General features: G+C 48.9%; 1 protein-coding gene across 7 annotated transcripts in view; it reads left to right on the top strand.

Annotated features, from left to right (window-relative positions):
• The window catches only part of MIDEAS (mitotic deacetylase associated SANT domain protein), a 103,971-nt gene that overhangs the window by 40,481 nt on the left and 38,595 nt on the right, over positions 1-24,895 (top strand). The window contains exon 1 of one of the 7 annotated variants that reach the window (XM_081134591.1): positions 21,933-22,401. The exons of 5 other annotated variants lie outside the window; for them this stretch is intronic. The gene's annotated coding sequence lies outside the window, so the exon portion shown is untranslated. Of the gene's footprint in view, positions 1-21,932; positions 22,402-22,918; positions 22,942-24,895 lie in introns of those variants that run through there. One more of the 7 variants, XM_081134592.1, reaches the window with a different exon arrangement.

The following is a 24,895-nucleotide window of genomic DNA, read 5'->3' as shown; positions in this document are numbered from 1 at the left end:
CAAACCAAAACGTTAGGCACAGTCTCTGGCAGGCACCTATGTGCTTCCAGAAACTTAAGGAAAAACATGAAATTAGAACATTACTGGAAATTCTGGGATGTACAGACACAGTTTCACAAGGAAATGAGTTTTAGAGTGAAAACACCACCACAGGAGGAGTTCCCATGAGTTGCACAACTCCCTATTCTGGGTACATTTGGGTTTTTACTGAACCCTGCTGTCAAGGTCCTGGTTAGCTGCCTCACCTGACCAGGGCTGCTTTAGCAAGGGATTACTTGGGCCTAGAACTAGTTTTGAGGGACGGGGGTGGGAGCAGTCCCTTCTGACCCCAAAGGAAAGACAGCTTTGAGTTTGCAATCCTTTGTGTTCATGTGGAATCTGCGAAGACTAAAAGTGCCCAGAGGACCTCCAGGAGTTGGGGCAGGAGCAAAGGAGAGGGACCCCCTGCAAAGGCCAGAGAAAGAAGGAAGTGGACTCCTGGAGCTGTGGAGCCATGTGGAGGAGTTGTCTACTCATATCTTCAATTCAGCCTGGCCCGGTTTTGTGCATGACTCAGGCCCTGCCCCTGGCTTGCTCAGCTTTGCCTCTGCATTCACAGAGCTTGCCATGCAGTGGTTTAAGACAGGAAACGTAATCCTGACTTCCTTTCCCACCTTACGTAAATGCTGATTTATGGCCTGAAGTTGCTGCCCAGTTCATGGCCCCTGAGCAGCCCTGTCTGCTGCCTCGCTATGCACAATTTGGAACGGTACTGAAAAAGCTCCGAATCAAAATTTGACAGATACAAAAAATGATTTTATTGTTTTATAAGAGGAAAAACTGTTGGAGGTAATTAGGGAGCTCAGCAACTCTGGCAAAAACCCCAAGGTGCCCCTGAGAGAGGCAGATGGAGAAGTCTCCTGCAAGAGGGTGGTCTTAGAATGGAGGCCTTTTATTTATTTATATTTCTGTTCTTCTGCCTCCTCCAGCTGCCTCACTCCCTAAACCACAATCTGGTGTTTTGACATCACGATTAACCTCCAAAAAAGGAGGCAGAACACCCCAGCCAAGAGAGGGCATTCCAGAGTCTGAAGAAAGTGCTGCTGTTTTCCAGACGCCTGGCAGTTCTGTCCTGCAAATTTGTTTCCTTCTTTAAAATAGCCCCCCTTCATTTCTGGTTCTCACTGAAGCATCTCTTTGTGAGACCCTTAAACCTTTTTTTTCCCTCGTCTACATGACACAGGGCAATACTTTACGACTTTCTGTCTCAAGTGCCACTTGAAATACACACAGGGCTTTGAATAAGCCTGGGATAAAGGACTCCTCTGTAATCTCACTTAAAATGCCTGTTTGCAAGAGTCACTCTCATGCTCAGCAACCTTCAGTGGCTCCCCACTGTCTGCATGGTAAGGATCAAACTTCTAGACTGGCAGTCAGGGCCTTCTACACAGGGGTCTGGCCTTCGCTGCTCTCCTGCCTGAACCTCTGCTCTGACCCAGTGACCCATTCTGTGTTTGTCCAAACTGCTGGTGGCAGCATTCCTACCTCCCAGGCGTCCCTGGAATCCTGGAATGCCTCCTCTTTCATCTCTTCCACTTGGCTCAGTCTTGCTCCCCTTTCAGTCCTCCTGTTCATGTTCCCCTTCTCAAGAATTCCCCTGTCACATTCTGTGGGCTTCCCCCAGGGATTCCAGTAACCCATTGGGGTTCCAATCTGAAGAAAACCTTGAAACCTGGTCCAAGGATTTTCAGCTACTCCTTTGGGCCATGACTCCAATCTTCCCCCTTATTCAGCTTCTTAAATGTGTTTTTGGGTGGATCAGTATGATCACTTTTCACCGAAACTGGAATGCCTTGTTTTATATGTCTGTGTCCCAGGGCCCGGTGCTCCTCCTCTCATCGTAAGTCCCAGTAAATGATGATGAAAATTATACAAATGGCAATATTGTCTGCTTGTGCACAGATAGGCACACACAGCCAAGCCAAGCACCGAACGGTGGTTCCCAGCCTTTATTCTGAACATTTACCCCGCCCTCCTCCTTCTGCCTGTTAGCCAATCTGGTGCCTCCTGGCTTTGCCCCTCATGTTCTGCTCCATTTCCAGCACCTCTTTCTTCTGGGTCCCAGGCAGTGTCTGTCCAGCTTCCGAATTGGCTCCACCTAGTCAAATTCTTCCGAATTTGGCCCTGTTGACCTTCCCTATGATGTCCTATGCCTGAGCACCGGCTCTCAGGGAAGAGCATTCATTGCCTGGGTTGGCCTGGTCTCCCAAGAGAACCAGATTGATAGAAGGGGACAGGGCCAACTCTCAGGCAAGCCTTGTAAGCAAGGCAAAGAGATACTTCTTGGTTGGCTGCAGGTTTCTTTTGCCCAAACATATTAAACCTATGTAACTGGGCCAGACTGGCCCTGGCTGGGTAGCTCAGTTGGTTATAGCATCTTCCCGATACGCCAAGTTTGGGGGTTTGATCCCTGATCAGGGCGCATACAAGAATCAACCAATGAATGTATAGATAAATGGAACGGCAAATTGATGTGTGTGTTTTCTTCCTCTCTCCCTTCCTTTCTCTCTTTAAATTTATCAATAAATTTAAATTTTTTTAAAAAAAGAAACAAACAAACAAACAAAAATACTAGACCAAACGATAAAACTGAGTCTTGGGGAGATCCTGGCTAAACCCTAACATTGGGCTTTACTAAGAAGATTCTGTTGTCTCTACCCATTTCTCATGCTGTTAATCTCAACCTTGCCATATAAACTAAATTCATTCTTTTTTAATTGAGATGTAATTCACATGCCATAAAATTCACCTGTAAGCCAGATTCTTTTTTAAAAAAAATTTTAAAAAGTATTTTTATTGATTTCAGAGGGAGTAAGGGAGAGGGAGGTAGAAACATCAATGATGAGAGAGAGTCATTGATCAGCTGCCTCCTGCAGTCCCCCTACTGGGGATGGGGTCCCAAACCCTGGTATGCTCCTTGACTGGGAATTGAACTGTAACCTCTTGGTTCATGGGTTGATGCTCAACCACTGTACCACACTGGCCTGGCTATATGCCAGATTCTTTAAAATTTTTATTTTATTTAGAATAAAATCTGGTAGATTCTTTTCTCCCCAGTTTTCTGTTCAAAAAGTTAATACATAGATATAGTTCAAAATTCAAAAAAGATAAGTTATACAGTGTAAAGTAAGTCTCAAAAATAATTTCAACATAGACAAGAGGTTACTATACATATATACACACATATAAATGCCAAAGAATTAGAAAAATAAATATCTGTCTTAACCTTGAGGGAAGGAAGACCATCTTAAGAAAGATGCAAAGCAGAAGCCATAAGAAAATATTGATAAATTTAATAACGTAAAACTTTGAAAATATAAATTTCCCATCTTCTTATGGTCCCCATATTTTCAGTCCTTCAGAGTCCTTGTCTTAGGCAACTATAATTTGTCATTTTTTAGCTATAGTCTCTGCAGATAGAAGAAAATATGAATAAATAAACAAACACTGGCATATTATTAAACACAGTGTTCTGATTTCTGTGTTTTTCACTTAATGTATCTTGGAGATTGTTTTATGTCAATGCATGTAGAGCTGCCTCATTTTTTCTAATGGCTAAATTGTTCTCCACTGTATGAAAATCCCATAATTCATTTAACTAGTCTCCTACTGAAGAGCATTTGGGTTTTTCCAGTCTTTTGCTACTACACCCAGTGTAGCAATGTGTTGAATTCACTTTTAATTAAAAATTCTTGATGAACATATACAGGCAAAACTGCAATTTACATAGAAAACTATTTCTGAAAACTATTTCTGGGAGAGGGCAGTAGCAATGTGTAGCAGATACTTTTCTCTGCTCTAAGGCCCTAGTCCTCCATGTCTGCTCTCCTTCTCTCCCCTTCCTAGTCTTCCCTCCCCAGTCTCCCTGTTGCAGGCTTTCGTAAGAGGCTGGAAAGTTATGCATAAACTGCATTTAATAAACAATATTTTCTAGAATCTGTTGTTTCAGTAGATAATAAACTTTTAGAACTGAATAGGGCCTGTGAGACTGTTTTTATCCAGCCCTTTTTATAGTAACTGCAATAACAGCATTTCAGAGAATCCTGAGGTTAAGAACTTAAAGCTGGGAAGGGCACCCTTAACTAAGGCTCAGAGAAGATAAGTGACTTCTCTGAGGTCACATAGCTGTTGAATGGAAGAGTCAGAGCACAAACTCCACATTCCATTTCCTGTGGTCATCTTGCATTGATCATCTTAGCTATCATAATCAGCAGCTCCAGCATGTCTATTTGTAAACCAAGGATTCCATCTCTTTAGTTTCCTTAAAGCACTACACAAAGATTAAAAAAGAAGGAACTTACAAATAAAAACGGATGCAGAGGAGACCTTTAAGAAGAAAGTGGGGTGCTTTTTTAATAGACTTCTTACCATTATATTATCTCATTGCAATCTTAGTTTATCTTACTTGCTGTCAATCTACTGAGTCCCTAAAACCTCCTAACCAGCCTTAGTTGGCCAATAAGATTACTTGGTGTTTTCTAAGCTTAGAACATGGGTTGAGCAACACTGAGGAAGTGGAGTAACTCTTCCAGTTCTTAAGATCCCAGTGATCTCGTGAGGGACCCAGGAAAGGGCCCAGGAACACAGACTTGGCGCTCCTTGAATGGCCAGTTAATGCAGGGCCGACTGTCCTCACTGGGCATTTATGGAGCAGCCACAGTGCTCTCAATACTATGTGTGACATGATGAGGGGTGCAAAGTGGGGTCCTTCCTGCTTCTTCCCCCCAGGAGACTGACCATCCAGCTTCTGAGATAAGTTGTACCCAGGGAGAAACAGACTCGGGGTGGATCTGTCACCTAGGAGAATGGAATTTGGAGGAGTTGCATATTCTGGGGGTCAGGTTCTAAAGTCAGCATGTAAGGTGAAAAATGAGAACATAATCAAGATTAACTTTGAAAGTCCATTAGGAGGGCACCAGGTAGGTGGCAGACATACTGGCTCTTGATACTTATATTTATCTTAGCCTGTTCTCTTGTTCTGGGAGAATTTGCAGTTTGTAAGGTTGAGCACCAGATGAAGTGGTTGGCTTGAATTTTGGAGCTATGGAGTATTAAATATGTGTGTTTAAATACTACAGTCTCATTCAGCATGCCGAGATGCTTGCAGGCATCTGCTCTCCTTGAGGCAGCAGGTAGCAGGCAGCAGGCTCAGGACTCTTCACCTATGCTCACCCTGAGTAGATGGCACATTTATAAATTAGGAAATAACCAGATGAGGTGAAGCAAGAAAGGCTCTTAGAACAGGCGAGCAGGAGAGCCATGGAGTGGGTTTGAAACTGTGGTTGTATCACCTAGGATTGCAGCTAAAGGACTTAGGCTTGAGGTGACCTGTCATTGGTATGGGGCTGGGAGAGGGCAGTAGCAATGTGTAGCAGATATTTTTCTCTGCTCTAAGGCCCTAGTCCTCCATGTCTGCTCTCCTTCTCTCCCCTTCCTAGTCTTCCCTCCCCAGTCTCCCTGTTGCAGGCTGTCGTAAGAGGCTGGAAAGGAATCTTCTGTATGAATCTGGGTCCACTTCTTCTGTGGCCTCCCAATAGCATGTGCTCTGGAGCCAACAGCCACCCCCCTTCCACTTGCACTACAGGCGGTGAAAAGCCCAGGATTTCCTCCACCATCTCCAAGGAGGCTGAACTATTCATCTGGCATTTAGGGTTTGATCTACCCAGTTATGGAGAAAAAGAAAACCAGCCATAGCAGTAGCAGTGGCAACCTGCCCATCATGGTTTATGGGGTCCTTTCCCTTGTGTCCTCCATTCTTCCATTCACTCATGCTACATGCATTTACTGAATCCCTACTGTGCGCTTTGCTCTGTGCTAGGTACTGAGGATACAAAAAGAGAGAAGATTCCGCCTCATCCTTCAAGGTGCTCATGGTCCGTGAGAGAGGCTCACATGCACAAAAGCCAAGAGCAGTTAGTGCCACGGATGTCACTGGGAACGTGTTCAGGAATCTGCTGGGCTCAGGGGAGGGACTGGTCACTCTGCCAGGCTAGAGGGCTGAGGATATTAGGAAAGGCCTCAGGTGGCCCCAGTGCCCTGCATGGTACCTGTGCTTAGCGAACACTGTGGAATTAATGAATGAGAGGCTTTTCGGAAGAGCTGATGTTTGAGCTGAATCTTGAGAAACGAGTAGGCGTCCACCAGGTGGCAAAGGGAGTCAGGGCGTTCTAGGCCCAGGGGGCAGCTCAGGTAAGGCCTGGAGTGGAGGTGGAACACATGCTGTCTGCTTTGGGGAGAGCTAGCAGGGGTACGATGGAGCGCTGGCGGGAGGGGTTGCTGAGAGGGGCAGGCAGGGGCCAGGTCAGGGGCCAGCCATTTGTGTCAGCTAAGAGGTTTGGACCTTACCTCTTAGTGGGGAGTGGGAGAGACACTGAGGACTGGCGGTGTGTGTGTGTGTGTGTGTGTGTGTGTGTGTGCACGCACGTGTAACAGACAGAAGGAACTGACCAGGAGGAAGGAAGAAAACCAGGAGAGCTTGTGTCCTAGAAGCTGAGGGAGGAGGGAGTTTTGCATTTTATGAAAACAGAAACCATGATTTTGTGCACCTAGTACAACACCTCACACAGAAAGTTCTCCATAAGTACTTATTAAATTTAATTGAAATTGATCAGCTGTTGGTCATTGAGGAATGTCAAGAAAAAGGACTGAAAAGAATGATTGACTTAGGAATTAGGAAGTTGTTGGGGCTGTGCCATGGGGTCTTCTCATTTGATTTAACCTCCCTGTGAAACAGGGGGTGCAGGTATCACCTGCCCCAGGGTTGAAGTGTCATGTGCAAGTTCTAGAACCCAGATTTCCTGACTCCAAGTCCACTTTTCCCAGAGCTGGTGGAGAAACAGGGATGAGTACAAGGGAGCAGTAATACCTTCCATTTCTGATATTAATGCCCCAAACTAGACATCTGGTTGGTATATGCAGCATCAATGGCATTTGTCCACATTTGTGATTATTATGTGGCTGTGATCCTGTCAGATGTGTGGGTATTTAAATTAGACTTTTCACAGAGGAAAAGATAGAGGCTTGAGCATATGTGTTGTCTTGGGTGCCGGAGGAGCCAGTGTGGAGGTTGAAGGACATGTTGGGGAAGTCCAGGTCTTAGGTCTGCAAATAGCAGAAGCTGACTTGGGCCAAAATATGGAGGAAAGGAATATATTGGAAGGATACCTGGTGGCTCATGGAATGTCCCGGAAGGTTGGAGAACAAGGCTCATAAATGAGGACCTGTGGAAAGTTGGGTAGCTGGAACCATAGCCAAGGTGATGATGCCGCTGATCTAGCATCACAGCTGCCAGCTGACCTGGATGCTGCCACCCCCTCCAGAATTAGTTCTGAGCTTTCCCTGCTTTTCTGTGCCACTCACTCCAGAGGCAAAGCCCAGGCTGAGCATCTGGTTGTCAGTTTAGGCCACGTGCCCATGTTCTCACTGCTGGAGGTCCTGAGGGCTCTGGAGGTTACAGCTTCCCCATTGGCATGTGGAACTCGGCTTCCCACCAGGACTCAATACCAGGTGCCTGGAACCTCAAAACAGATGCACATGCCAGATGGACAAGTGTCCACCATAGAAGATGGACCCTGTTCTCATCTTCAAACTGGGACAATGGGGCAGCGCTGGTCATGGGAGGAGGAGGAGATGGGGCACTTCCCTTGGCCCCTGAAAACCTCCACATCTTGATCTTAATCTTTTTGGCCATGTTTCTGACTCCTTTAGCTTTCAGCTAAACTTTAGGATTCTTACATGCTCTGGAGAGCTGAGTGTTTCATTAGCAATTGGACTTCTCCTCTGGAATCTGAATTATTCCAATGGAAAAGAGAGGTCATCCCAGCATCTGGATCGTCCCTGCACATTTGATTTCACTTGGAAAACTTCAGCGCTGCCTTGTAAGGACAGTGGTCCAGGCTTGGCTCTCTCTGGCTGACAGGGAGTTACAGCTTGAATTCTGTTTCTCCCCTGAGGCTGGGCGAGACTGGCAGGGCCACGGGGTACTTGGGAAGTGCTACCTTGTTCTTCAGATGGGAGGTTGGAGTTTTGGCTTTAGTCTTCGTTCGTGGAATGATTGAGATCACTGGTGCCCAAGTTGGCTGAGACAACAGGACTGGGCACCTTGCCAGTTCTGAAGGTGTCGACCTAGTTGAGATGTCCTGCCCAGTAGCCTGCCTGAGAGACAGCTAAAGGCACGAGGGCTTCACCGCATCCCTGCCCGGGTTCCTCACCCCCACAAGAGGGTGTCAGCTGGGTGAGCTGCTGCTAGCTTCTTGCCCACAGATCCTCTGCTTATAGCTCTGTGAAGCAAAGGCCCAATGACCGAAGACTTGGTAATTCAGTTCTAATAATCTTAGACAAAGGAATTCATTTGCGTTAAAAAGAACCTCCAACGAAAAATGCAGTTTTGAACTTGGCTGCGGCGACCAGTGGTGCTCCCAGAGGCTTTTCCTGGTGCCTGGAATCGGGAAGCTGCTGCCTCTGCGGAGCTGGGCGTGTCCTGGGCTGGGTTCTTGCAGCTGGACTGGAGGTGATTCCTGAGGCTGAGGCTTGGTCCAGTATGGGATCAAGTTGGCCTCTAGGAGGGATGGAGCAGGGGTGTTCCCGGCCAGTGTTGGCTCTGACACAATTTACACTGACTTGCCCATTTTTGTCTGGATGAAATGAAATCGCATTAAAAGCAGGGTTGAAGCAGAAAAGTCTTGAAAGACCCGAGTTCTTTTACTAAAACACAGCTTTGGTCATATCACTCTTAAAAACCTTTGAGAGCTGCCCAAGTTCTACAGAAGAAACCTCATGTTCCTCAGAATGGCGCTTGTGGGAGCCCCAGCCCACCCTTCCACCTTTTCTCCTGCCACCCTTCCCTAGCACCCACGTATGTCCTCTCTGCTCCTCAGCGGGCTTTGAGGAAAGCTCCTCTGTGCCGTGTATATTGTTTGTTCTGCCTGGAATGCCCTCCCTGCCCTTCTCCTCCTGCCAGAAGTCACCTGCTTCCTGCTGCCTTCCTGAGCCACCACCTTAGCATTTCTGTGGTTGAACTTCCCAAATGTAGGACACTGGCATCAACTGCAGGTGTGCCTGTCTCCTCACTGGCCTAGACCTGTGCTGGGCACATAGTAAGTGTCCCATGGGCAGCCTGAGGGGATGTGAGGGAGCAGTGGGCAGGCCCAGGACCTGTCCTGGGCCAGGCGGACCCATGGTTGGTGAGCCAGTCATCTGCGTGATGGCCTCCCTTAGCATTTGCTGGTGGAGCTGCTGCCAGGGAGACCCTGGTGAGGGTGGGAAGGGGCTTCGGGGACACAAAGCCTGGCACCTGGGTCCCCCTCACCCTGCGGACTCCGAGAAGGCATCTGTGATAGGTACTGGTTTAAAGGTGGGAGAGACTTCCCTCCCCATGGGCCCCAGCCCTTAAAAAAGATTAAGTATCAGTTGCCCTTAATAGACCCATCAATTTTCATGCCTGGTGCTGCCTCCTGGCTTTGCGCAAGGGAAAAGGAGTCAGCAGACCACGAGAGGAGAGATTGGGGCTCTTTAAAACAGAAGCCCTATTTGGTCTGGTGGTAGTCAGGACAAGCTGTGGTTTTTTGCGGAGCGGGAAGAGGAACAGAACCTCCTGACAGTGATTGCAGAGTGCAGTGGGAGCCCCAAAGCAGGACCTTGGGCCTTGGTTTGTCTGTAAAATGAGAAGCTTAGACTGCATGTGGCCCTTTCCTGCTTGAAAATCCTACAAGCCTGTGAATGGGGCCCGGCAGGTGGTGTGTTTATGGCTCATCACAGTGGGACCGATGGAGTAGCTATCTGGGGTCTGCATGCCCCTTAGAGTGCGGTGCAATAGCATCTTTCCCACTACGCTGATGAGGAGGACTTTCTTTCTCAAAAGATTTTCTTTCTTAAAGTGGAACCACCCTTTGCTTATGTCATTTGCAAAATATGTTTCCAGACCCTAGAAGCACATAGTATTTCTAAAATCTCCTTTAGAAATTTGAAGTGTGTCTTCATTCTTGGCCCCTAAAAGATCAGCTCAGGGAAGCTGGGGGTGGGGTGGGAGTGGGATTTGATGTCCAGGAAGGTGTTGGTTTGTTTTGGGAAGGACAGGGTGTGGGATCTGCCTTTGTTTCTGCCTCCACAGGGCCTGCTCCTGTCCATCTCAGCCCCCTGCCTTCCTACCCACATCTCTCTGCCTCCTTTCTCACCCCTCCACAGCAGATCAGCTGAGCTACCTCGGATGTCTGTCCAGTCATATGGTGCACTCCAGGTGCCTAGCCCACTGAGGAGTTGGGAAAAGTGGGTTTTAAGAGTAGACTTTGAGATAGACCATGTGTTAGGACACAAAACAGGCCTCTACAAGTTCAAGAAGATTGAAATCATATCAAGCATCTCAGATCACAAGGGCATGAAATTAGAAATCAACTACATTAAAAACACTCAGAAACATTCAAACACATGGAGGCTAAATAGCATGTTATTAAACAATGAATGGGTTACCAATAAGATCAAGAAAGAAATCAAAAGCTTCCTGGAAACAAATGAAAATGAACACACAGCCACCCAAAATCTATGGGACACAGCGAAAGCAGTCCCAAGAGGGAAGTTCATAGCACTGCAGGCCTACCTCAAAAAGCAAGAAAAATTTTTAGTAACTATCTAACCCTACAACCTAAAGAATTAGAAAGCTCCCCTGTGAAGCCATCCGGACCAGGGCTTTTGTTTGCTGGGAGTTTTTTTATTGCTGCTTCGATTTCATCAGTTGCCTATTCAGGTTTTCTGATTCTTCCTGATTCAGTTTTACATGATCTCGCTCATATATGGAATCTAATAAACAAAATAGACTGAGGAACAAAATAGATCCAGAGACACAGAAGCATGGAGGAGACTGATGGATCTCAGTGGGAAGGTGGGGGTGGGGGAGTAAGTGGGGGGAGATTAATTAAAGAACTTATATGCATATATGCATATGGACACAGACAATAGTGTGGTGAAGGCCTAGGGGTGGAAGTGCAGATGCGGTATGGAGGGGATCAGTGGGGGGGAAAGGGGGATATCTGTAATACTTTCAACAATAAAGGTAAATTAAAAAAAAAAAAGAGTAGACTTTGGTAGGTTTGGGAGGTGTAGTCCGGAAAACTACTTTGGATCATAGACAGTCCAGGTAATTCATATAAAATAATATATTTTTTAAATGTAGAACTTAGAGATATAAAAATGTTAATTTCCTTTTACTTATTAGCATTACTCTTGGGAATTTATTGTAAGGAAATAATTCTTTTTTTTTTTTAAAATATATCTTTATTGATTTCAGAGAGAGGAAAGGAGAGGGAGAGAGAGGAGATAGAGACATCAATGATGAGAGAGTCATTGATTGAGCCCGCAACCGGGGCATGTGCCCTGACCAGGAATCGAACCCCAATCGCCTGGATCCTAGGTCCACGCTCAACGGCTGAGCCACACCCAGCCGGGCAGGAAATAATTCTAAAGAGGAAAAGAACTATATGTACAAGGATATTTATAGCAACATTGTTTAAAATGGCAAAAACCTATAAATAGCCTAAATGTTCCACATGGCATATAATTCATGATATCTAGACACAGCGAATATTGTGCCACTGTAAATTAATATGAAGGTGATATTAATTCGTGGGAAAATGTTGATTAATTTTGGTGGAAAAGCAGCTTCTGTTTTAGCAAAATTGCATATATACTTGACAAGTGCATACAGACTAATACATGGGCTGTAGTATAAATTGGCATAAGGTAAAATACTGGATTTCGGCGAAGCAGTTATGAATGGAGTATTTGTGTGTTTGAAATTGCCTTAGAAATATATTTAGTATATATACTTATAAAAGACCTTAACATATCAGGGACTTTGGATCTGGGTAGGAAGGAGGCCAGAAGAGGAACTACAAGCCTCTCATTTGTTACCTCACAGACAGAACTGCTGTGTCTTGGCCATTTGCACTGCAGGGCTGGGGAATTCAGATTGGCTAACTTGGGTCTTTAAGTAACTGGAGATCTGGCTTCACAGGCCAGCTAACTGTATAACTGTGGGGCTCCCAGTGTGGACTCTGCCTGGTGCAGGTGACTCCCAAGTGGCTTCAGAGCCCCAGATGATTGTTCCCACCCAAGTTTCCAGGGAACCAGTGCAGTGAGCACATGTGCGCTGAGGCTAGGCTCTGAGCTGCCCACTTAGCTCCAGGCTGCCTGGCCCTGCACACCCCAGCCACAGGGAGAGGCAACGGATTTTTTCTGCCATTTAAACAGGCAGCAGGGAGGATGTACTTTGCAAACTGACCTCCTGCAGCCCTGCCTAACCCAGGTGGAGCCCTAGTGAGTTACTGTCGGGTGTTTCCAGTGTTGCACATATTTATTACGGTATTGAAACTTAGAGTTGCCCTTTAGTGCTAGCCTCATTAAGCCCCTGACATTCATCCAATCTACTTCTGGCTTAGCAGTCAGGGCCCTTGGCCCTCCCATCTTGCCATGAGCTCTGCTGGGACTTGGAACTGCAGGTATGGCCTTGTGGCTGAGCAGCTGACCCTCTTCTGAGCACTTTTGTATCTCTGGCATTTCAGAGCCTCGGGATGCCCAGTGAACAGCCTTTTTGCCCACCTCTCCCCCTTGGGTTTGCCTCCTTATGTGTGTAGCCTTTTCTTCTCGATGGGGAACCTTCTTGACACATGGAGGGCTATTTGTAGGGCCCATGATCATCCCTTCCTTGTGACCAGCACAGGAGATGGAGACTCCTTAGTGCTGTTTGGAGTCCCAAGAACTAGGGAGCTCTGGTCAGGCCTGGAGCGGGCAGGTTGGAGCCTGCAAAACAGAAGCCACTGCAGCATAGCACATATGGCGAGACGGCCAGGCCCTGCTGGTGCCCTGGTTATCTTAGGCATATATCTCCCAAGGCCAAATTCCAGAACTGTCAAAGATTTGGAGGGTTTTTTTTGTTCCAAGACCAGACTGAAATAGGGCCTTGTGACTGGAGGTTTGCCAGGATGAGAGAGAAATTGGAAGGAAAGCCTGTGGGTTCAGGGCTAGCCTGGATACTCACGGGGGGTACGCAGGCCAGTCTCATGTTTTTCACGCCACGAGTGCTGGTGTGCATGTTTGGAGGCAAGGGTAGGGATATCCATGTGCCTCCCTAGAATCTCGTGTTCATTCCTAGACGCTCTGATCCCATCCCCGCCCTCTGCAGTGATCTCAGACCTACTCCAACGAGATCATTGCTGGTGGTGTATTAACTGTCACAGAATCTAAGTAACTAGCTGTCTTCCTGAGCCCAGTACCCAGCAGTAACTGCACTTCTCAGTTCCCTAATTTAGAGACCACGTGCTTGCCCCAGGGTTGTCAGCAGCTCAATTTCTTGAAGCTTGAAACACATTTCCATAGAAACTATGCTATAAATGGTGGTTGGGTTCCTGGGCTAGCCCACAAAGAGCCCTGGTGTCACCTCCGGAGTTGCCGAAGTAGGTATTAGTAAAGTTGAGAGTGCAAAGAATTAGCACCCAGGACGCTGAAGGTTAAATGGGGTGGGTTAATGTGTGTAACTTTGTTTCTTGGGCGAGAGGTACCTTTCAGAGCTCTCCTGGTAAGGGAAGCTCGGGGCCCTCCCCCTGGCCACAGTCGTGACTCCTCCTCCCAACTTACCTTCCTTCTTCCTTCCTCATCAAGTCAGGACCTGGGCCTCCCCGTTGCTTGGGACCTGGGCTGGGGTATTTTTATGATGAGGAAATCCTATTCAGTGGCCCTTACATTATCAATATCATCATCGTTATTGTTGTTTAAATCATCTTGACCAAGTTAACAGAATAAACATTCCACCTTAGCAATTTACACTGTGTAGAATTCTCTTCTGATTGCTGCTAATATTCCTTTGGAAGTTTTAACATCGTTTCCAGGTTTACCTCTATTATTATTTTTTTCTTTTTCTTTTTTTTTTTTTAAATCCTCACCCCAGGATATTTTTTCTGTTGCTTTTCAGAGAGAGTGGAAGGGGGAGAGAGAGAGAGATGGAAACATCCATTGGTTGCCTCCCCTCTCATGCACCGACTGGGGCCAGGGATTGAGACTGCAACCGAAGTATATGTCCTTGGCCAGAATCAAACCCAGGACCCTTCAGTCCTCAGGCCCACACTCTAACCACAGAGCAAAACCAGCTAGGGCTACCTCTATTATTTCGTTGTGCTGGTTTTGTCACTGAACATTTCATCAAATGGTTTCATCAGACTGTTTCAATGTGTCAGTCCCCTTTTTTATTTCATTCTGTTATCATACCAAGCCATAATCTGAGTGGATTTCAACAGGTGCTATGAGCATCTTTTGTAAAAATTCTTTTTAGATTCCTTCTGTAAAAATTCCTTTTAGAAAATAATTTTACATTATTTTCATGGAATCTGGTCCCCCGACCGCAATTACCTGGTCAAGGTGTTAAACTCTTGTAACATAATGCCAAATCACATTCTAGAAAGATTCAAACAGCTTACAGTGGCATGGCAATGTACTGCAGCTGTTTACTGATGGCCCTACCAATAGCAGCTTTCTTGTTTATTTATTTACTCATTTTCACGTTGACTCTGGCCATAATGGGTCCTTAATGGTGTTCTAATTTGCATTTCTTAAATTGCTGCTGAGGCTCTACATTTTTCCTCCTGATGATTTACTGGTTGTGTTTCCTTATGTGTCAAACCATGCTCATCTCCTGTCACTGCGGAGCCTCCCAACTTCCATCTATGTTGGGAAACACTAAAGCCCTGCCTTCCTCACTGTTCCTTCAGGGGGTGCTCCTCACCGGGGCTAACGCATCTGCATACCTGCCGGGTTCCCCACCTCAGCCACGCAGGCCCTCAGCCTTCTCCAGGCTGGGACTGAGGCTGTAGGAGGGGTTGGAGGGAGTGTGAGGGACAGACACTGGGGGGCCCTGTGATTGAGGCCAAAGGGGAGATAGATTCAAGGCAGGGGCTTGTCTGCATGGTTCTGAAGTAGGTTCATGAAAGTGACCTTGGAGAGATTCTGGAGGGAGCCACAGCTGTTTAGGGCTGGAGAGGACACTGGGGTTCATCTGATCTAAGGGTTACCCACTCAAAGGCCTGTAGGGAACAGGGCAGATCTCAATGACAGAGGCCAGCTGTAGGTATGAAAACAGCCCAAGTGAGATGATAAACAGTGATCTATGGCCTTGGAAGGGGTAGAATCTGAGGGAAATTGGGATGTGTGAGTCCCATCATAGTGCTACTCCTATTGAAGTGCTATTACTTCCCAATGCTACTCCCCTGGCACTGCTACTCAGCTCTACCTCCAAGAAGGTGGGCTTAATGTGGCCAGTGTTATAATTTTTTGTGTGTGACAAACGAGAAATCCTGATTTTTTAGCTTAAATCTCCTGATTTTAAAAAAATGTTGACAATAAATTTAAGTTAAAACACATTATATAAGTTAAATAAAATATATCTGGGGATGAGAATGGTTTGTGAGCCTCCAACCTGTGACCACTCATTATTTGACTTCCTTACTGAGAGAACACAGGCCCAGAGAGGTATCCTCATGTAGCAGGGAGGACCGAGAGAGTCCAGCAGTTGCATTCCATCTGTATGACCTTGGAAAAGGTGTTGAACCTTTTGAACCTTAGCCCCCTTATCTAGAAAATGGGGATAATGGCTTCCTCTCAGGGTATTGGGTGGATCCAGTGGACTGACATTATGTTAAGCATTTAGTAGATTCTCAATAAATGTGTTGATAGGTCCTACGTGTAGTCATCCAGAAAGTTAGAGGAAGACCCAGGCTTAGAACTTGACTCTCTTGACTACTAGTCCAGAGCTGTTCCATATCACACTGGCCTGCTTTCATGGGAGTTTCCAGAGGTGTCTGGACACAAGCCTCCTTCTGATCCTGGGAAACTGCAGGTCATTTTATGAGAGTTTGATTGTGCAACAGTACTGAGCTCAAGTAATGGGGGCTCTGAGCTCTGTGGATTTTGACCTGCAGGCCCAGAAAGTAGGAGATCAAGCTTCATGTAGTAGTAGTAGTAAAAATATCAGACACCACTGAACCTAAGAAGCCAGTGATTATAAGATGCACCATTATTTTATGTACAACTATGAAAGAGACAATGCTGCTAATTAAACCATGACAAGCTTGCTATCAGTTGTAAGATGCATCCTGATTTCAAAGATGTTAAAATGGGGGGAAATGTGCATCTTAGAATGGAAGAAATAGAATAGTAATGAAAGTAGTAACAATAATAATCTGTTAAATTTTATTGTGTACCTTAAATTTTCACATATGTTATTTTATCCGTGCACTTATCAGCAAGCGTTTACTGAGCACCCTCCATGTGCAGGCACAGTGTAGGCACTGGGGATACAAGGTCACTAAGATCTAGGCTGTACCCTTCCTTTGGAGGCTCTGATCCTAGTAGGGAGATGGCTCAGTAAGCAGCTGTAGGACAATGTAGGGGATGGAGTAAAAATAAACAAGAGGGTGCCATGAGAGTTTAGAGGAGGCAGTGGCTTTTCTGATCCTTAGGAGCAGAGACTGAGACAGTTTGGGGTGTCTAGGATTGATTTAGGAAGTGCTGTCAGGAGGAAGGGAGTGAGGGAAGCAGGCTAGGGCTAGGGAAGAAGCTAAGCAAGGAAGGATGTGTTGCTACAGCTGGATCCCACAGGGAGCCCAGGAACATGAATTGCACCACCATAAATTTGATCCCACCTTGAAGCAAGGGGGCTGAGCTTTTGGACTGACCCACCCCTTCCTCAACACCCCCCCCTCCAGTCAATCATTGGCTGCTGTGTTCTCTCCCAGCACAGACTGTCTTTGAGAAGGGGACAGCTGTGAGCCCTTAGCAGCTGGAGGATGGTGCACAAGCCTGATAAAGGGGATCCAAAAGGGTCCAGGAGTTTACACTGTGCTTCCTCTGCTTGGAGGCATCAAGCAAGGCTTCCTGGAAGAGCTACCATTCAGCTTAAGTCTAAAGGGAGACCAGGGTATGTGTTTAACTTATGGATGAAGACTGGGGGGAGGAGCATGCATGAGAATGCAGGCATCTTGGGAAACTTCAGGTTGTTTAGCTGTGTGGACCTAAGGCTCAGAAGTGGGGCAAAGCAGGATCATGCTGGAAGTGTAAATACCTAACAGGTTGGCTACTACTGTCACCCTTTTTCGGTAGGTGATAGGAGCTATTAGAAAGAGATGTGATCACTCTGATGGCAGTGTGGATGGTGAGTGTGCAAGACTAGAAGCAAGGAGAGCAGTTAGGAGATAAGACAAAATGATAGCCAACACTCACAAAAGACTTAACATGTTCCAGATACTGCCTTAAATTCTTATCATCCCATTTTGCAGATGAGAAAACCAAGTGGTTAAGTACTTTGCTCAAGGTCGTCAAGCTAGTGTGAGCCAAGATTTGGACTCAGATCTCAGCCTGTGCTTTTAATTTGTATACTCTCATGAATATGAATTTTGGATTCTAGTACATGACGTATCATAATTTGTTTTCATTTAAAAATAATACTTGCCCTGGCTGGGAAACTCAGTTGGTGAGCACATTGCCCCGATAACACCGGGGTTGCAGGTTCGATCCCCTGTCAGGGCACGTACAAGAATCATGCAATGATGCGTAAATAAGTGGAACAACGAATCAATGTTTTTCTCTCTCTCTCTCTCTCTCAAAATCAATTTTTAAAAAATGCTTTAAAGCATGTCCCATTGTATCTCAGTGGTCCTGTTCCTCCTGGCCCACTGCCATAAGGTAGGGAAGCTGAACTCCAGAGAACAGCTAGTGAAGGAGTCTGTCTGGGTCTGAGTCTGCGGGGGGGCATGGCACTGTGCAGAAATGAAGTGAGGCCCTTGGGAAGCTGGCAGCTCTGGCTCTGTGAGGAAAGGGTGTTTCTGTCCTCGTGGCCTTGCCTGGCAGCCACACCTGTTGTGTCCCTCTCCTTCTCCCTATACCCAGCCAGACGTCTCTCCCAGAGTGACAGCAGCAACTGGGGACATCTGCAGAAGCGCCCTCTCAGGCCTGACAAAGGCCACCAGAGCCTAAGCCTGCAAGAGAAGGGGGTGGTGGTGTAGGTGGGAGGGCCAAGAGATGCAGACAGCTGTGGGCTGGTGTAGCAGGCATGGCCCTGTCCCTGAACAGGTGAGTGAATGTGAACTGAGGAGGAGGGTCCCCTGGGTTTTCAAGGGTGAAAGTGCAGGGACTTCTCAGCACACAGTGGCTAAGCTTAATGGCTGGGTGGTTTTGAGCTCCAGCTCATTCAGAAAAGACATGGCAAAAAAGAAGTAAAGAGAAGGCACAGCCATCAAAGAAATGTCCCTGTTCAGGCTGGGTAGGCGGCACCGTGGAAAAGTTTGGTGGAAAAGGACATGAGAAGTAGGGACTGGGAGAGAAGCCTTGGAGGGACAGCAGGATGGGACACTGAGTCAAGGCTGAGAAGTGTCTCTCTGGGCAGGGCCCAGCAAGGGGTCACCCTGAGGCTGATAGGGTGGTCCTAGGGTCTTTACAGAGGGGGAAAAAATCTTGCCTGGACTAGGTTCTTGGAAGGGAGAAGAAGCTGGTTGTGCGAAAAAGGGATTTAGAAAATAATAATTGTAACGTCTTATATGAACAAAGCATGATGCGGTTATAAGGCAGTGTTTTGTCCTGTGATTCTCCCAGGTTCCTAGAAGGTGGACGTTCTTTCATTATTTGTGTAACAGATACTTTACAGTACATCTGTCATGGGCTCAGAGAAGGTAAATGTCAACTTCCCAAGATCGCACAGCCTGCTAGCTTTAGTTAGGTAGGACCCAAAGCCAGTCTCAGCGTTGTGGCTTGTCATTTCCTCAACTGTGTTTGTACCCCCAATTCCCCACATTCCAACAAGAGTTGATTATTTACTTAAACACACAGTGTGTGCTGGCCTCGATGAGAAGGTCCTGCCAGAGAAGGGACAATGGGAAAAGGACAGGAAGGCAGGCATGGGGTTGGGGGAGAAGGAAAACCCTTTTAAATAGTGAGTGATAGCAGCAGAAAGGTAATAGAGGTGAGTGGGTGGGTGGTGAGGAGCTGGCTTCCTTGGGAGTTTTTAAAAATTTTCTCTTTATTGTGATATCATTCACACACCACAGAATTCACTATTGGAAGCATGATGGTCTCAGGCTGTCCCAGAAATGGACACTAGTGCTGGCCACTCAGGGCAGTGACGGATCCCTCTGAGCAAAGTCCAGATAGCTGATGCAGTCCCAGGAAGCCTCCCGAATGCCATATTCTATGCTCACTGGGGCCCAGAGTTTGGAATCCCGTCTGGGGCGCTTTGCTTCCTGGAGTGTTTCTCGACAGACACTCCCTGTGAGCTGGAACTCTGTACTCTCTTTCTGCAGTTTGTGAAGGTGGGTGGTGGAGAAGAGCCCACTCTTTGGGTAAGGTCTCTTTTTATTCCTTCCTCAAAGGGCTCCCTTCTTGTTTGCTCCAGAAGCCTGTAGGAAGGACTAGAGCTTCTAAAACCAAAACTTTCACTTCACACGTCAGTGATTCTGCACTGTCATATCTGCAGCAAAACTGACCTCTAGGGCTTTCCCGGAAGAGCCGCAGCTTTCTTTACTCATCCACATCTGCCCGCCTTTGAAAGGTAGGTTTCCTCTGCCAGGCAGGGCCACCTGGCACAGTCTTGTGCCATCCTCCCCTACACACACACGAGCCCCTTTTCTTCCCTCTTTTCCTTTCTGACGTGGCCTGAATTTGGAAGTTTAGTTGGGGCGAAGAGAGAAACTGCTCCAACATGAGCAGAGCTCCTCCAGGTCGCTGACTTACGTTTCTCATGCCTCCTGCCATCTACCTCTACCCCTGTGCTGCTTCCTGGGCCAGGCGCAGCAGCCCAGCATGGGACAGGGAGGAAGTCCTGGCGGGACTCGGCTGGGGAGTGCCCTTTGGAGTGGCTCCCACTTGTTCCCTGGAGGCTGGGCCCTGGCTCCGCGGTGGCAGGCTCTTCTAGGAATGTGCTCCCCAGCTGGGTTTTCTGGTTCCTTGGGAACATCCCTGGGTTGGTCTGCACTGGCTCTCAGGGGCTCCCTCAAGGGGCTAGGCCGAAGAAGGTCAGGATGGCCACAGTTTGCAGAGGAACCTGGCAGCAGCGGGCACTGGAGACCAAGTGGCTTTGCTTTTGCTTCCCTCACTTGGATGAGGTGTCCATGAGAAGGAAGAAACGAGACAAGTGGGGAAAAAAAAAGGTTTTACACCGAGCCTCTGCCTGAGAGTCTAGCCTCTACTTGGGGGCCTGCATACCTGAGCACCCCAGTCTCTTCAGTTGCTCACTGCCTTTGTCTACAGGGGGGATGGGGGATGGGGGGTGGGAATAAGAGCAGAGAGGTGACAAATGATTGGCTTACCCTGTGATCTTCTGCAAGTCACTTAACCTCTCTGAACCTTAGTCTTCTCATGCATAAAACGGGAGGGAAAAGCTCTCACACTCAGTTGTTAAGCAGTGTGTGTGGGGAATGTGCTTTGAGAATTGTCATGAACAATGCCGACACAGAAGGTGCTAAATCTGAGAGCCTGGGCTTTTCTTTTTGGAGGTGGTTCCCCCAGCTCTTCCATTCACTTTTTACAATCATAGAATCATGACTTTTAAACAGGAAGGCATTTCAAGAGCTCATCTAGTCCAGTCCCCTGGCATAATTATCTTTATTTTGCAGATACGACTGTTTTAAGTTGTCAATGCTTTGACATATCTGTGGCAGCAGGGTGCAAATAAGCCCTTTTACTCCTAGGTGGGGTGTGAGCTCCATGCACACAGATGCTCAGGCCAGCAGAGGGGTGGAAAGGACAGAAAGGTCATGCCCCTTAGGAGCAAGTGTGGGTTTTTCGAGGTTTAGGCAGAAGGCCTGAGTGGCATCTCTGTCACCCAGTGGGGGTGGAAGAGAGGGGGTGGAGAGGAAGCCCATGCTGCCTCACAACGCTTGTGAGAATGACTTTCTGCTATCTGTCCCCTTCTCCCTGAGAAAGCAAGGGATGCACCTGCTTGTCAGGACTGGCCACAAGGGAAAAGTGGCTGCCAGGACATAGTGTATTCTTCAGTGTGTTTTTTTTCCTTCAAAGGAAAATCTCCTTCTGACCCATCTCCTTGGAAAAAACAAACAAAAAACAAAAATGGAAGGAACCAGGAAAAACAGGGCTCCCTCCCCTGGACTTTCTTTTGGCCCTGGAGCCTCACTGAATGTGGGAGCCAGCAAGAACCTCCTGAGTAGCAGAAATGTTTCCAATCTTCCCAGCAGTCAAGGAGGCATCAGGTGGATGGGGGGAAGGTAGGGGAAATGTGGGCACGCAGTGAAAAGCTGCCCCAACTCTGGCTTAAATTGCTAGGATTAAACCCAGGAGCTTTTCATCACCTAAGTAATTGAGACCTGGGTCTTCCATAGGGGCTGGGGCCAGTTTCTCAACAACCTCTACACCACTAGCATGCTGATGCGCCAGAAGTGAAACTTGGGAAGACTGTTAATAAAGTGCCTTGGAGAGTATTGTGCATGATTTACCGTATCCAAAACCAGAGAGTAATTCTTTGTGGAAGAAAGCGACTTGTGTCCTCCCCAACATCACACACACACTTTCCTGGCAGGCCCGATGGGTTTCCAAACATTTCGTCACCGTCTCCTCCTGACCTTGGTGTGAAAGGAACCAGCCGCGTGGCCTGCTCCAGCAATGCCATCGGGGGGCGCCGCCTGGGCCAGGGGAGGGTGGCGACAGACTCCAGAGTGGAGGTGAGGTCTGCTGGAAATCCCCGGCCCCAGCCAGCCGCCGGAGGTTTAAAGACGCCTTCCCGGGCCTTATTTGGTCGCAGGAAGTGGGCGGCGCTGGGCCTGCTAGTGGAGAGGCAGACCAGAGACAGTTGTGCTGATGAAGTGGTCGAGCTGGTTCCTGCACGCCGCGGTGCCGCGCGCTGGCCGGCCGCTGGGGCTCCGCGCTCCCAGCCCCGAGTTGTGCAATCCTTTGTAGCACCTCAGAGAGTCCTCCTCCTTCGCTGTTGCCTCTCGCCCTCGCTCTTTTTTTTTTTTTTCAAGCTGTGAGCTCAACCGATGAGTCAGAGCAGTGCAATCCTGACACTGCATCGCAGGACTGGGGGTGACACGAAGGGAGAGCGATCGCCAGGCGGACACCACCGGCGCGGGGTGCGCCGAGGCTCCTGCGCCGCGAGCCAGGGGTGACAGCCCGCGTGTCCCTCCCGGGCTCTGCCAGCAAAACTTCCCAGCCTCGGGAGGCGGGGGCTGGTGGAAGCCCTGAGAGCGCCGCGGGAAGGCGGCGGTGACTGTTTGTTTTTAAAATCGGGGAGTGCGTGCAGGCGGCTGGAGTCTAAGAGGCGACCAAAGGCGGCGGCCCGTGGCGAAAAGGGGATAGCCAATGCCGGAGCTCCGGCAGGAGCCGGTAAGTGGGGCTGCCGGGTCGGCGGCCGAGGCCTGCACGAGGCGAGGTGCAGCCCGCCCTGGCTCGGCAGCTAAGGGACCCCCGGCTGCGTGCAAGCGGTGGCGGCTGGGCGCGCGGGCTGCAGCTCTGCAGGCGCGGCCCCGAGCTGGGGCGAGGGGTTGCGGGGGACGCGGCGTGTCAACTTCTGCGGCCTGGGCTACTGAGTGGGTGCGTGGGTGTGCGTGGGTGTGGACGTGCGTCGGCCGCTCCCCAGCCCGCCCCTCTGTGGTCCGCACCCCCACCCCCCCGTCCGTGGCTGCGTGTGCAGCGCCAACCCACCTCCGTGTTTGTGCTGCTACGCAGCTCGCGCGCGGCCCCGGCCCACCCGGGCGCGGCCCCGGCAGGAAAACCCTCCCCATCCGCGGGGCTGGCGGCGGCGCCTCAGGAACACGGCTGCTCCTCCTCGGTCTGAGCGAAACGTGGTGTCCGCAGGGGCCCGCTTGCGTGACCGACCTCAGGCCCGGGAGGCGCGGGGAGGGGCTCGCGAAGTGCAGGAACTTGGTGAGGGAGCCCCTTCCCCTTCTCCTTCCAGTGTGCACGGGAAGGTGGACAGGGAAACTGCCCGCGCCGGGAGTTTGGGAACAGAGGTGCAGGGGTGGAAGGAAACAGGTAGAGGCCTAAGCTAGTGTTCAGGGCGGGCGGACTGGCCCCGCGCACCCGGGTGCAGCGAGCGCACCTCGGACCTGTCAGCCCTCTCACCGCCCCCGCTGGCCCTCGCGCTTCGGCCTGCGCAGCCCTCTTCCCGCTTCACCGTGTGCTCGGTTTGGTGGTTCGTGTGCAGAACTCGGGAGCCCAGGTTTTGTTATACCTCCCTCCCTACCCCCCCACACATACAGAAGCGTGTGCACCAGGTTGCCCCTCCGAGGGCCTGGTGCTGCCCTGGGGCTTTCAAGCCTCAGCCCCAAGGGAAAGCAGACCTGGAGGAGATACCTGCCACTCAAAGTGGAGGCCACTGGGTATTCCAGCCCAACCTCCAGAGCGAGCTGCTGGGAGCATGAAAGGGGAAGTTACTTGCCCCATTTAAAACTTTGTTGGTCACAACTTTGTTGGCTACTTCCTGCTTCCACCATCCCACATCGGACCTGTGTGCCAGGCTGTAGAGCCTTGCTCGGGGGCGGTGGGATGGTGGAGAGCTGGCCCTGGACTATGGAGGCTGCCTTGGCACGTGTGTGCAGGGAATCCCTGTTGGCAGTTGCGGCTGGGGGTGGGGGAGGTCTGGCTTGCTCCAGCAGGGGGAGCCTGGTGTGGTAGTGGCCTGGAGGTCTGGCCTCTCCTTGTCCCTGCAGCTTCAGGACTGAGATTGGAGGCCTGGTGAAGGTGGAAGAGCTGCAGCTCTGAGGAGAAGCCTCTCCTCTTCTGCGGGCTCCCACTGAGGGGCGTTGAAATCACCTGTCTAGCTCCAGGTCCTCCCAGAGGTGGTGGGGCACATGCCCCTTTAGAATCAGAAATGTACCCTTTCCACAAGGTGTTAGATGGTTTCAGGATGAGGAGGAAGGAAGAAACCTTCCCAGGTTGAGAAGTCAAGGGTCCTCTCTTTTCTTCTGCTCTGGACACTGAATAACAGGGGTGTAAACATTCAATTACTGTGATAAACCATCTCCTTGCGTGGCTCTGGCCCAGTCTCCACTCTAATTGGTTTGGCCTCTAGCTGGTTACTCTTGTCTGAGTAGCTCCCAGGGGACAAGGTGGTGAAGAACCTGGAGGGCACCCTCCCACCCCCCACCCATGAAACTTGCTCTGGGACTGCCTGCCCACTTCCAGTGTGGCCTCTTTAAGCCCCAGGCTGAACCCCCACTCCCCCTGGCTCTGTCAGCCCCTCACCCCACCCTAGAAAGTGCCCTGGAGTGCCCCTGGGGATGAGAGTTCATCTTTTAAATGTGGAATTTAAAAATAGCCAGAGCCCTGGCATGGCTGGGTAGCTCAGTTGGTTAGAGTATCCTGATATGCCAAGGTTGTGGGTTTGAGCCCCCGTTAGGGCACATACAGGAAGCAACCAGTGAATGCATAAATGTGTGGAATAACAAATTGATGTTTCTCTCTCTTTCCCTCTCTCTCTCTCTCTAAAAATCTGTCAATTTTTTTTAAAAAAAAGAATAAAAAATAAAAATAGCTTGAGTTTATTAACCAATGTCACCCCAATAAATTCAATAAAAGGTGAAAAAATAAGTAAATAAGAGCATAAAATAAAAATAGCCTGAGTGTTTAGCCCTGGAGGCTACTGCTTTTAATAAATGGGGGGGAGGGGATGGGTAAAAAGACAATATGCAGTTGCAGAATCAGCTGAGGGCCTCCTGTGGCTACAGAATCCAGGGAAGTTCTGCACAATGGAGCCAAGGTGTCTGGGCCCCAGAGTGAGAGAAGAGAGGAGTAGAAGGATGGGGGGGTTGAGGCAGGAGTCACACAGGGCTTAGTATCATGGAAGGGGAGTGGGCTCAGTGCAGGACTCTTTGGTCTT

This window comes from Miniopterus schreibersii (assembly GCF_964146895.1).
Source record: "Miniopterus schreibersii genome assembly, chromosome: 1".
Classification (NCBI taxonomy): Eukaryota; Metazoa; Chordata; class Mammalia; order Chiroptera; family Miniopteridae; genus Miniopterus; species Miniopterus schreibersii.
This window is presented reverse-complemented; position numbering and strand designations above follow the sequence as displayed.